General features: G+C 43.3%; 1 pseudogene; it reads left to right on the forward strand.

The window, feature by feature from the left end:
* Window positions 1–3,986: 3,986 nt before the first annotated feature.
* Window positions 3,987–8,331, forward strand: LOC129024069 (protein SSX7-like; annotated as a pseudogene).
* The last annotated feature ends 4,974 nt before the right edge of the window (window positions 8,332–13,305 follow it).

Here is a 13,305-nt window from a genome sequence, read left to right on the forward strand (position 1 = left end):
ATTATTTATTTGAGCAATTAATGTTTTCATATCCAATCTATCCAATAGGTTTTCTTTTTATTTATTTATTTGAGATGGAGTCTTGTTCTTTCACCCATGCTGGAGTGCAGTGAATCGATCTTGGCTCACTGCAGCTCTGCCTCCTGAGTCCAAGCAATTCTCCTGCCTCAGCCCCTTGAGTAGCTGGGACCACAGGCGTGTGACGCTATGCCAGGCGAATTTTGCATTTTTAGTAGAGACGGGGTTTCACCATGTTGGCCAGGCTGGTCTCGAAATCCTGACCTCAGGTGAGCCGCCCACCTCAGCCTCTCAAAGTGCTGGGATTACAGGTGTGAGCCGCTGTGCCCGGCCTTTTTTTTTTTTTTCTTTTACAGTTTCACTATTGTTGCCCAGGCTGAAGTGCAATGGTGTGGTCTCACCTCACTCCAACCTCTGCCTCCCAGGTTCAAGTGATTCTCCTGCCCCAGCCTCCTGAGTAGCTGGGGTTACAGGCATGCACCACGACACACAGCTAATTTTGGTAGAGATGGGGTTTCGCCATGTTGGCCAGGCTGGTCTCAAACTCCTGACCTCAGGTTATCCTCCCGCCTCTGCCTTCCAAAGTACTGGGATTACAGGCATGAGCCACCGCGCCTGGCCTATCTGATAGTTTTTCTATATAACTCTTTGTTCCTGGGAAGTTGTGTCAGCCCAGACACTCCACATGAGTTTCAGGGTTCCTGGATTGATAGGTCGTAGGATATGGAGCCTCTAGAGCTGAGCTGAGCCAATTCTTCTTCCAGTACCTAGCCTATGAGCCCCCAGAGACCTTTACAGGATTTCTGCCTTACAGCGTGGAGGGAGTCTACAGGTGGATGATACTGGTTGTAATAGCCCAGCTCAGAGGGCAGAGGGACAGGTAGGAAAGGAATGTTCAGTTACTGGCCAGCTTTGATGAGTCTGCACTTTTTCTAGGAGCTTCCCAAGCCCCTTATTCTTTAATGTTATCACGCCACTTTAGGCTAGCACTGGGCCAGCCCTGCCAAGTGTCTGCTCTATATGTTTACAGAACAGGTAATAAGCCTTCCAGAAAACAAGAAGAAAACAGGAATGCAACTTAGAAAGCTCCACCTGGGCTGATCCTCCATCTGTGGCCTCTGACCTTTTCCCACTCGAAGCCATCTCATCCCCCAGTGGGGCTAAACCATCAAGGGTTTTGTTACTGGGAACTGTTCTGAACTCCCACCACTTCCCACCTCTTCTGTGGCATCTGGCATCTGCAGGGTTTGGTTTGGGAAGGAAGCCAGCAGCTATTCCTGGTTCACCATCTTCTTCTTGAACCAGATATGCCTTTACATTTTAAAAGTAATTTGAAGTCATTACTAACAACAACTAAAATGTATATACTAACTTAACCACATGACAGGCACTATTCTAAGTGCTTTACATGTATTTGCCCATTTAATCATAGCAATCAAGTGAGTTAGATAATGTGGTTATGCCCAGTTTACTCTTGAGTAGCCTGAGACACGGAAAGGTTATATGACTTACACAAGGTCACATAGCTTAATAAGTCGAGAAGCCAGAAACTCAAACCAAGCTGTCTGGTTCCAGAGTTTGTACTCTAAAATACTAGCGTTAACTGGGCACAGTGACTCACTCCTATAATCCCACCACTTTGAGAGGCTGATGTGGGAGGATTGCTCGAGGTCCAGAGTTCAAGGTCAGTCTGGGCAACATAGCAAGACCCTGTCTCTACCAAAAAAAAAAATTTTTTTAGTTACCCAGGCATGGTGGTGCACACCTGTAGTCCCAGCTACATGGGAGGCTGTGGCAGGAGGGTCACTTGAGCTGAGGAGGCTGGGGCTGCAGTGAGCCATGATTGTGCTATGGAACTCTAGCCTGGGCATCAGAGTGAGGCCCTGTCTAAAATAAAACAAAATTTAATGCTAGTGCCTTTTACGATTCTACGGTTCTATCATTCATAAACATCTGTATCCATTCCTTGAACACCAAAAGAACTTCTCTTTTTTTTTCGTGTCCCTCCTCCCATCTTCCATGTTTATAATACCTGGAATTTTATTCCAAGACTATAATTTTTTAAGTTCACAATAAAAAGTTCACACTTTTTAATAAATTTTACTAGTTTTCTTCTCATCATTGCTTATTAAAATCACCTCCTTCCTCTTAAATTTACTTTTCTCTTCTCATAGACCTGTATACCAATAATGATTTCTGAAGGGTATATGTGTCATGAATTTTCTGAAATATTTTTTCCCTCATTCCGGATTATCCTGGCTGTATATAGATATCTAGGTTCAACTTTTTTTGTTTGTTTTTGTTTTGTTTTGTTTTGTTTTGTTTTTTGAGACAGTGTCTGGCTCTGTCACCCAGGCTGGAATGCAGTGGCACCATCTCGGCTCACAGCAATCTCCACCTCCCGGACTCAGCTGGGACTACAGGCACGTGGCACCACACCTGGCTACTTGTATTTTTTGTAGAGATGGGTTTTGCCTTGTTGGCCAGGCGGGTCTCAATCTCCTGAGCTCAAGCTGTCCTCCCATCTTGGCCTACCAAAGTGCTGGGACTACAGGCGTGAGCCACCACTGTGCCTGGCCCAAAGTTATTTTTAATCAGCTCCTTGAAAAACTTTTCCATTGCATTCTCTTTTCTCTCTTTCTCTCTGGTGCCTTTCAGGATTTTATCTTTATCCTAGAAATTTTACTCCTAGAGAGTGTGTGTGTATATGTGTGCGTGCGCGCACGCGTGTGTGTGTGTGCGCATGCGCCTGTGTGTTAATCAGGTTCAGAACTAGGTGACTTTTTTCAGTTTGAAGATTCATGTGTTTGTTCAGTTGAGAAAATTCTAGAACATTATTTCTTCAAGTACCGCCTTCTCTACAGTCTTTCTATTCTTTTTTTTTTTTTCTTTCCTTTTTGAGTCAGAGTTTTGCTCTGTCATCCAGGCTGGAGTGCAGTGGCACAATCTCAGCTCACTGCAACCTCTGCCTCCGGGTTCAAGTGATTCTCCTGCCTCAGGCTTCCACATAGTTGGGATTTCAGGTGCCCACCACCACACCGGGCTAATTTTTGTATTTTCAGTGGAGACGGGGTTTCGCCATGTTGGCCAGTCTGGTCTCAAACTCCTGACCTTAGGTGATGTGCCTGCCTCAGCCTCCAAAGGGCTGGGATTACAAGCATGAGCCACGGCGCCTGGTCCAGTCTTTCTATTCTCTACCTCTGCAACTTCCGTTGGATGAACGTTGAAACCTCTGGGCTCTGTCTTCCATTTCCTTTATTATTTTCATTTCATACTTTCTATTTCATAATCCTTTTCTGCTATACGGTGAAGTAGTGCCATGCCTGAACACATTTTTTGATTGAGTTGTTCCAGTTTCTCTTACTGATATGCAAAAGCTTTGTTGTATATTACAGATGGTTACTGTTAATTTATTGCGGATGCTTCACCAATTTCCCCAACATTTGCCTTTTTAAACAGTTGTTTGTGGTGTCTTTTGAATTAGATGATACTTTAATTTTTACATCTTTATGTCAGATTCATTGTTCATAGCCTTAGTGTAATATCAGGAAGTGCCTATGACACCTCAAGATGTCTTACACTGTAATATTTTCCTAAATTTTCATCTAGTTCTTTATGACTTCACATTTTCACGTTTAAGTAACTGATTTTTTTAGAATTTATTATTTTATGTGGTTTAAAGTAAGGATTTAATCTTTATTTTTTCAAATAGATAGACACTTGTCAAGCAATCATTTATTATACAACCCGTCATCTTTTGCCCACTGTTTGAAAATGCATGCTGAAATTTGCATATAGATTAGTCTCTTTCTTGACTATTTTGTTTCACTAATAAATGTTTCTATGTGCGTTCATTTTTTATTGCAGCTGTAACAAATTTTCAATAGTGTAGACAACGCTGGGCGCAGTGGCTCAGGCCTGTAATCCCAGCACTTTTTGGAAATCTTTACCAACAAAGAAAAATTCTGATGTATTCTCTTTCAGTTGAATGTCCTCAGATGACTTTCGGCAGGCTCTAGAGAATCTTCCCGAAGGTGAGTATCTCTCAAATCTAAATGACCAGAGAACCTTTGTCCCTCCATGGATGCGAAAACTGGTAAGAGTGGGAGAATATCAAAAATGCCCTCACTGCCTCCTTCTCCCCATGCCTATCACAACACCTGATGTAGCATCGATGGCTTGATAACACTGACAGTTGTAATCCTTAATACTTCTTTTGTTTTCATAGTGATGCCAGATATTCTAACCAGGTTACATGGATTAATTTATTTAATCCTTAAGAATACCTCTATGATGCTGTTTCTATTATTATCTCCAAATAATAACATCTCATACATTTCAGTTGTCACCCACACAAAAGCCATGTGACTTGGTGCAAATCTTCTAAGTTCTCTGAGCTCCAGACTCCTGGTCCATGAAATGCAAGTAAAGAATCATAGTTCATGTTTTAGATCATAGTTATCAGCAAAATAATAATAAAATGAGACTATCGGGGTACAGAGATGTTAAAGAATTTTCCTGAGGTGCAGTGGCAGTGGTAGTCTAATCCAGAGCTCCAAGCCATTTAAAGCTCACTCATGTTTGCATTTGTTTATGAAGTTCAGATGTTGCTCACTAGGGCTTCACCCCATAGGGCCTGCTGGTGCTTCCAATGAGACACCCACTCTCGCAACAGGAAGGACCAGCTGGCTTCTGATCCGTTACTGGGTCCACTTGCATGGCTTAGGAACCAGTTTGACTGTTGGCCCCTCCCTACTGTGAGCTCCTTGAGGGCTTTGTCTATACCTGGCGCATGCAAGAAGCCCCAGTCCCAGCCCAGGGGATTCCTTGGAGGCCCCTGAATGAGTGACCCCACAAGTGCATATTCAACTCCGGTTTAGAGGGTAAAGGGATCTGGGATTGGGTTGCCAGTATGGAGGCCAAATTCAAAGAAGGATCATGAAAGGTATTAATTGTTATTATTACTACATTTAAACAGTGTTTATAAGCTCAGAGAGGACTTTCCCTCAGCCTATTTTACATGTATTGTTCACTATTTCATAAGTGAGGAAGCTGAATAAATGTAGCTTAAGACTGTTGGTCAGTGACCCATCCCAATACAACCAGAACTGATATGGGTATCACCTCACTGAATTCCACATTCAATGTTGGTGCCTCGGTAGGGTGGTATGCCAGGTCTGGTACTGCTTTCTTTGCTGCCTGGATTAATTTCAGCAAACCATTTCTTTCCCTCTCCCTTTCCTGTATTCATCTCCCCACACCATCTTTCCCAGCAGTGTTTTGTCCCCTCCCTATGTTTTTACATTTACTCTCCCAGAAGCTGTCTACAAGCTTATATGGGATCCCTTGTATTTTACAGAACCTCTTCCTTTTGTAGACCTGTGAATTCTTAGAATGCTATGCTCCAAATCTTCTGTACATCACACTCTCAATTACATGGAGATTTTTGCTGTTTGCAAGAATGTCAGTCTTAAAAGAGTGTGAAGATAACCAATATAACCCTGGAAACACCATTCATTTAGGCCAATCATTTCCCTTCTAACCTCCCCTCCCAGGTTTCTCCTAATTTAGGCAAGTGTAACTCTCCCAGCTTTGTTGAGAACATTGATTAAGGTAATGCATGTGAAGATTCTTTGTAAGCTCTAAAGCACTATAGAAATGTAACTGATACTGTTTATCTGTGACCTTCATATTATAAAAATCATGCCCAAGAAGCCAGCAGAGGAAGGAAATTATTAGAAGGGAGTGCCAGAAGCATCTGGCCCACAGAACAATGGGAAACAGCTGTGCCCCCCGGGAAAAGCAAGTACCTCTGAGAAGATTCACAAGACATCTGGTAAGAGGAAACAATTCAGGAACAAACCCTCTGGCTTTCCTGGCTATGTTCAGGTGTGTGGATTGGGTGTGTGGCATGGATCCCAGACAAGCCTAGGTCCCGGCTGGGCTGAGGAGCTTGCCCAGCTCCAGAAGAGATGTTAGACATGACTTCCAGAGACACAGAGTGGAGTTGTCACCCATATAAAAACCACGTGACTTGGGGCAAGTCTTCCTAATTTTCTCAGCTCCAGATTCCCAGTCCATATGATGGAAATAAAGAATCATAGTTCATAAATTGTTTGGAGGCATTAAATTTAATCTAGAAGGCCTGATGACATGAAAGGTGCTCAAGCAATTCTATCCGTAATTACCTGGGATCATGTCTTACGCAGCTCAATGCCTGATCTCCAATCAGGTGTACTTCAGAGATATTGCAGGTTCCGTTCCAGACCACTGCAATAAAGTGAGTCACACACATTTTTTTTTGTTTTGCAGTGCATAAAAACATTATGTTTACACTATACTGCAGTCTACTAAGTGTGCAATAGCATTATGTCTGAAAATGTACATACCTTTATTTTAAAATAATTCATCGATAAAAAATGCTAACAATCTTCTGGGCCTTCAGTGAGTCACATTCTTTTTGCTGGTGGAGGGTCTTGCCTCGGTGTTGATGGCTGCTGGCTGATCAAGGTGGTGGTTGCTGAAGATTGGAGTGGCTGTGGCAGTTTCTTAAAAGAACGCAACAATGAAATTTGCCACATCAATTAGCTCTCCCTTTCATGAAAGATTTCCCTGTAGTATGTGATGCTATTGGATAACATTTTACCCACAGTAGAACTTCTTTCAAAGTTGGAGTCAATCCTCTCTAGCTATGAAAGTCCTAGATGGCATCTCCTTCCGATAGAAGGCTATTTTATCTACATTGAAAATCTGTTGTTTAGTGTAGCCACCTTCGTCAGTGATCTTAGCTAGATCTCCTGGATAACTTGCTGAAGCTTCTCCATCAGGATTTGCTGCTTCACCTTGCACTTTTATGTTATGGAGACGGCTTCTTTCCTTAAACCTCAGGAACCAACTTCTACTAGCTTCACATGTTTCTCCTGCAGCTTCTTCACCTCTCTCAGTTTTCATGGATGTGAAGAGAGTTCAGGTCTTTCTCTGAATTAGACTTTGGCTTAAGGGAATGTTGTGGCTGGTTTCATGTTCTATCCTGACCACGCAATCTTCCTCTATTTCAGCAGTAAGACTGCTTTACTTTCTTATTCGTATGTTCACTGGAGTATTAGTATTATTATTTCCTTCAAGACCTTTCCTTTGCATTATATACTATTATTTCCTTCAAGAACTTTTCCTTTGCAATCACAGCTTGGCTGTCTGGTGGAAGAGGCCTAGCTTTCAGCCTGTCTTGGCTTTCGGCATGCCTTCCTCACTAAGCTTAGCCATTTCTAGCTTCTGATTTAGAGTGAGAGACATGTGACTCTTCCTTTCATTTCAACACTTAGTGGCCATTGTAGGGTTGTTCATTGTCCTATTTCAGTATTGCTGTGTCTCAGGAAATAGGGAGGACCAAGAAGAGGAAGGTAGACAAGGAAGAGCTCATCGGTGGAGCAATCAGAACACACACAACATTGATCAATTAAGTTTGTCATCTTCTGTGGGTGCAGTTCCTGTTACCCCTAAAACAATTACCCACAACAGGGTGATTATTGTCAATAATAACTTAATTGTACATTTTAAAAAAACTAAAAGAGTGTAAATGGATTGTTTGTAACACAAGGAAAAATGGTTGAGGGGATGGATACCCTATTTTCCATGATGTGATTATTACGCATTGCATGCGTGTATCAAAACATCTCACGTACCCCATAAGTATATACACCTACTGTGTACCCACAAAATAAAAAAAAATTATTTTAAAAGACTAAAGAACAACAAAACAATTGCAATCATAATATCAAAGCTCACTGATCACAGATCACTATAACAGATATAATAATAATGGAAAAGTGTAAAATTGGTGAGAACTTCAAAAAAAATTGCAGTATCTGCCAAGCAGGATAAAAATGAGGTGCCATAAAACAAGGTTTGCCTTGTGCCCTTAACAAACACATGCAGCATGAAAGGAGGAATGGGTGAATGTTCCCATAAGTGAAGAGGTTGGAAATCTAAACCTGACAACGGAAGGAGCCAGAAGCTAAAACTTTAATTGGTATTTGTCATGTATTGCTGTGGGTCTAAGGCCTCAGCCTCTCTAAGCCAGAGAATGTGAAAAACTGGATAAAGAAGGCCCATGGGCACTTGGTGGTGGGGAGCCATCTCCTTTTTTGAGAAAACAGAGCCTAACACTCTCCAACCTACCCAAACCTCATCTTCCAACTCTTCCCCATCATAGGACCCAAAAGGGGGAAACATGCCTGGACCCACAGACTGCGTGAGAGAAAGCAGCTGGTGATTTATGAAGAGATCAGTGACCCTGAGGAAGATGACGAGTAACTCCGTAAGTGAACCTTCGGCTCATCCCCCACATCCCTGCAGATGTGCTATTCTGTTATGATACTGGTATCCCATCTTCTCACTTGTTCCCCAAATAATTCCCTTTTCTAGGGTACATCATTGAGACTGAATGATGAGATTTCCCATTCTCTTTCTTTCTTTTCTTTCTTGCCTGGTTTAAGCGATTTTCTTGCCTCAGCAACCTGAGTAGCTGGGATTACACGTGTGCACCCCACACACCCGGCTAATTTTTGTATTTTTAGTAGAGATGAACTTTCACCATGTTGGTCAGGCTGGTCTTGAACTCCTGACCTCGGGATCCACCTGCCTCGGTCTCCCAAAATGCTGGGTTTACAGGTGTGAGCCACCGCACCCGGCCGATTTCCCATGCTCTTTCTACTCCCTACCCTGTATATACAGGGATGCTCCTTACCCAGGATGCTGTGGGTTCCCAAACCCCAGGTCAGCCCTGATATGCAGGCCACACCTTCCTCTAGCCTAGGAATGGATAAACCAGGTGAGGAAGTCACCGTAGCATGAGCAGATGGTTCACTTCGAGGAACAGTGGAAGTCGTGTGCAGGTCCTGAGATAGGGCAGAGTCAGAGTGTGCAGGGTCTGCAGGTCAGGAGGAGTTGAGATAGAGTTGTCACGTGGTGAGAACTCACTGCCACTTACTTTCCTTCTCTCTTCTTGCCTCAGCCTCGGGGATATGACACATGCCCATGATGAGAAGCAGAATGTGGTGACCTTTCAATTTATAGATTCAATGCCATCCCCATCAAGCTACCAATGACTTTCTTCACAGAATTGGAAAACACTACTTTAAAGTTCATATGGAACCAAAAAAGAGCCCGCATCGCCAAGTCAATCCTAAGCCAAAAGAACAAAGCTGGAGGCATCACGCTACCTGACTTCAAACTATACTACAAGGCTACAGTAACCAAAACAGCATGGTACTGGTACCAAAACAGAGATATAGATCAATGGAACAGAACAGAGCCCTCAGAAATAACACCACATATCTACAACTATCTGATCTTTGACAAACCTGACAAAAACAAGCAATGGGGAAAGGATTCCCTATTTAATAAATGGTGCTGGGAAAACTGGCTAACCATATGTAGAAAGCTGAAACTGGATCCCTTCCTTACACCTTATACAAAAATTAATTCAAGATAGATTAAAGACTTAAACGTTAGACCTAAAACCATAAAAACCCTAGAAGAAAACCTAGGCATTACCATTCAGGACATAGGCATGGGCAAGGACTTCATGTCTAAAACACCAAAAGCAATGGCAACAAAAGCCAAAATTGACAAGTGGGATCTAATTAAACTAAAGAGCTTTTGCACAGCAAAAGAAACTACCATCAGAGTGAACAGGCAACCTACAAAATGGGAGAAAATTTTCGCAACCTACTCATCTGACAAAGGGCTAATATCCAGAATCTACAATGAACTCCAACAAATTTACAAGAAAAAAACAAACAACCCCATCAAAAAGTGTGTGAAGGATATGAACAGACACTTCTCAAAAGAAGACATTTATGCAGCCAAAAGACACATGAAAAAATGCTCATCATCACTGGCCATCAGAGAAATGCAAATCAAAACCACAATGAGATACCATCTCACACCAGTTAGAATGGCGATCATTAAAAAGTCAGGAAACAACAGGTGCTGGAGAGGATGTGGAGAAATAGGGACACTTTTACACTGTTGGTGGGACTGTAAACTAGTTCAACCATCGTGGAAGTCAGTGTGGCGATTCCTCAGGGATCTAGAACTAGAAATACCATTTGACCCAGCCATCCCATTACTGGGTATATACCCAAAGGACTATAAATCATGCTGCTATAAAGACACATGCACACGTATGTTTATTGCAGCACTATTCACAATAGCAAAGACTTGGAACCAAGCCAAATGTCCAACAATGATAGACTGGATTAAGAAAATGTGGCACATATACACCATGGAATACTATGCAGCCATAAAAAATGATGAGTTCATGTCCTTTGTAGGGACATGGATGAAATTGGAAATCATCATTCTCAGTAAACTATCGCAAGGACAAAAAACCAAACACCGCATATTCTCACTCATAGGTGGGAATTGAACAATGAGAACACATGGACACAGGAAGGGGAACATCACACTCTGGGGACTGTTGTAGGGTGGGGGGAGGGGGGAGGGATAGCATTAGGAGATATACCGAATGCTAAATGGCGAGTTAATGGGTGCAGCACACCAGCATGGCACATGTATACATATGTAACTAACCTGCACATTGTGCACATGTACCCTAAAACTCAAAGTATAGTAATAAAAAATAAATAAATAATTAATTAAATAATTTAAAAAAAAAAAAAGAATGTGGTGACCTTTCACGAACATGGGCAGGGCTGTGAACCCCTCGTCATCAGGTGTATAGCAAGTGAAAGCAAGTGTTCACAACAGTGAAAAGTTGAGCGTCATTTTTCTTAGTGTGCCAAGAGTTCGATGTTAGAGTTTACGTTGTACTTTCTTACAGTGTGCCATTCTGTTAGATATTAACATTTTCACTGATCAGCAAGACATGCTTAATGCATATTTTGGTTTGTGTATCTATGCACCTACCTTAGAAAACAAGTATAGTCAGGTATTCTCTCCACAGAACAGTACTACCCTCCTCTCTCCCCAGATGTGAATGCTGAGGGGAGGTCTGAGTGTTTAATTTCCAATTTTTTCCTCTGCATTTACACACCACACACACACACACACACAAACACCAAGTAATACTATAAGCATCTCCCATCTGCTTGTACTCCCCTCATCTGATTCCCCTCTATCAGTTACTGATAGTTAATAAACATTTGCAGACGTTCCCCAGTTGTTTGCTCCTCTCATTATTGTGCACACAGCTCTCTGCATGTGTGTGAATATTTCTTTAGGAAAGATTCTTAGAAGTGGAATTGCTGTGTCAAACGAGTCACTTATTCAACAAAAAACTAATGAGTGCATACTCATGCTGAGCGTTGTTCTAGGTGCTGGAAAGACATCAGGGAACAAGGCAGACAGATGTTTCTGACCCCCATTATAGAGGAGGATGTTTCCAGTTGTTGGGTTTCTTGGTTTGTTTGTTTGTTTCTTCTAGAGATGGGGTCTTGCTCTATCCAGGCTAGAGTGCAGTGGCATGATCATAGCTCAATGCAGCCTTGAACTCCTGGGCTCAAGTGATCCTCCCACCGCAGCCTCCGGAGTAGCTGTGACTACAGGCATGCACCATCACGCCCCACTAATTTTTTTAGGTTTTGTCTAGAGAGTGTCACTATGTTACCCAGGCTGGTCTCCAACTCCTGGGCTCAAGCAATCCTCCCACCTTGGCCTCCTAAAGTGCTGGGATTACAGGCGTGAGCCACTGCACCTGGCCTCCAGTTTTTATTTTGATAGAGACAATACACTTCAGTCCTGGAGCAGGATTCTGCAGCAGATGTTTGGGCATCTTGGCCTTCGCTCTCTGAACCATTTTTGGGTTCTAGGGCTGGGACGGCCCATTTGGGAGTATGTGGGAGGAGACACAGATGAAATCGCCATCTGGGGAACATGGAGGAATGAGGAAGATGTGTGCGCTGTAGACCCTGTGATGGACAGGGAATAGAAGAGTCCACTTACTCTCCATGCAAAGGATCAACGGTGGAAAAGTCCCCTGGACAGAAGCATGAGACTGCCCATCAAGGGTCTCACCAACCAGGGGCCTGGGGGCTGGGGTGGGGACGATGATTTGGGAATGGGACAGTTCTTTCTCACAGGTACCACTGCACGGTGCGGAGGTGAAACAGTTGTGGGGAAGGAAGGGCAGATGGGAGTCCATTTTAGAACAAACCATTGTGTGTGAATGAAGACATTAAAGCTCCATTCACAAGCAACGGAATTGAAACACCAGCCCCAGGTGGAGGCAGGATCGGAGCTCTTTTGACTGTCCATGGCCCATCACCTTGGCCTCCTGGTTCTCCCCAGCCTTGGAAGGAGGAAACTACCATCATTATGCCTATATGATAGATGAGAGAAGGAGTCCCAGGCAGATGGTAGGCATCTTGCCACAGGTCCCACAGCTGGCAGGTGCAGGAGGAGCTGAATTTGGAGCTCACTGACTTCAGAAACATTAAGGAGGACAGGTGTGTGTGGTGGAGGGAGGGAGAATTGAACAAGCTCTGGGTTCTGTCCCCAGTCGCAAGGTAGAGGCTGTGGGTTCATTTTCGAAGACAAGGAGCCCTTAGAGATGGAGAGTGCAGGGAGGGAGAGGCAATCATGGACATAGTGGGGACAGTGGGAGACAGAGATGTGCAGCCTGGGCAGAAGAGAGGCAGGCAAAGAAGCAGGGGATACCCAAGACCACGTGTGGGCTGTCACAGCCACCAGAGGGAGAGGGTGCCTGGAAGGAGGTTGTGGGGCTCCAGGAGCAACAGAGGTTCCCCAGATCTGTGAGCATGCCCTGCCTGGCACTGCAGGAAGAGGTGGCTGCCACCCAGGTCAGTGTGGACGTGCCTCTTCCTGTGTCTCAGAGGAAACAAATTCTATTTTATCCCAATATAGTTCTGTATTACACAAATGTAACATTCGGCTACTAGATATCGAGAGCCTTATCCTCCATGCAAATAGAGGAGAGGATATCCTAAAAGAGATACTGAAGGATTTGATTTTTCTTTCTCCCTGGGAAGATGGGATCCATAAGTTGGGTCCCCCAGCCCACAAGACAGATGCAAGGAAGGGTGGCTGGAAGATTGTGAGTTATGACAGGGAACATTTTTCCTTAGGTTCCATGGGTATATAAAGCTCCGGACTATCTGTCTATCATGGATAGATAAAGAGTGAACATGCTCTCTTTTCCGCAAATGTGTTTCTCTCCTTCACTATTACAGTGAAGGTCTGAAGTTCCGTCAAGTTCTGATACATTACTTTTATTATTATTATTCATTTTTTTCTTTTTTATGA

Source organism: Pongo pygmaeus, chromosome X (assembly GCF_028885625.2).
Source record: "Pongo pygmaeus isolate AG05252 chromosome X, NHGRI_mPonPyg2-v2.0_pri, whole genome shotgun sequence".
NCBI classification, from domain to species: domain Eukaryota; kingdom Metazoa; phylum Chordata; class Mammalia; order Primates; family Hominidae; genus Pongo; species Pongo pygmaeus.